Below are 965 nucleotides of genomic sequence, written 5' to 3' on the forward strand. Positions count from 1 at the left end.
CAGCCAGATGCAGCAACCAGAACCCTCCCAGAGCCACTATACCGAGTGGAAAAAACCAAAAACCAGCCTCAGGTTACACACACGATTCTGTCTGTGTGACTCAGGGTGGGGGGCCGAGATGCCGAGGCTGGCCTCAGACTCACACCCATCCTCCCGACTCAGCCTCCAGAGTGCTGGATTCCAGGCCTGGCCTAAAAACCATATTTCAAAGAATCTTTTGGCCCTTGTGTAGCAGGGAGAGGTTCCTGAATGGAGCCGGAGGAGTTGCTCAAGACGCTGCCCAGCCGGCACCAAGCCGTGCGAGGCCCTCAGCTCCCCCCACATCTCGGCCGCCTGACTGAGGGCCTGGGGGAGGCCAAGGGCTTCTGTCCCAGGCGTGTCCCCAGGCGTGTCCCCAGGCCCACAGCCCCAAGCCCTGGTCTCCTCTCCCCACAGCTGGAGGCTGTGCCCCTCTTGGGTCATGCACTCCACCTCCTGGAAAGCAGCTTCCTGCTGTCCAGGGCTGAGGAATTTAACCATCATCTGAGTTTATTGTTGCTGTCATTTGAAACTTTTAAGTACAAACGACATCTGTTCAATGTTTTGTTTTGTTTTTTAAAGTCAAAAATAATCTTGTGAATATGTTTTTGACAAAGTTGGGTTCACAGAATTTATAGATTACCAAATGCTTTTCATATTGTGACAAAATACTTGCTTGTATTATAAGAGCAGATACTACACTTAATCTTAGCCAAAAGGCTGAGAATCGATCCCTGCTTGTATCTTAATATTACTGTATATTATATCATTTCCTGTATGTTGCATGTTTTTCTGAAGCCAATACAATTTACATGTTTGGTTTTTTTACCATCAAAATTTTAGTTTTCATGTTTGTATTGCAATGGCCTTTAACTTAGTGTTCATTTTTGTACCATATGAATAAAAAAATAAAATTTACTGCTTTGAAAAAAGTCAAAAATAAAACG

At 45.5% G+C, this 965-nt stretch overlaps 1 pseudogene; it reads right to left on the minus strand.

Moving 5' to 3' along the window:
- Positions 1-652: 652 nt before the first annotated feature.
- Positions 653-750, minus strand: LOC111818703 (annotated as a pseudogene).
- Between the last annotated feature and the right edge of the window lie 215 nt (positions 751-965).

Source organism: Octodon degus, unplaced genomic scaffold (genome assembly GCF_000260255.1).
Source record: "Octodon degus isolate 3935 unplaced genomic scaffold, OctDeg1.0 scaffold00005, whole genome shotgun sequence".
NCBI classification, from domain to species: Eukaryota; Metazoa; Chordata; class Mammalia; order Rodentia; family Octodontidae; genus Octodon; species Octodon degus.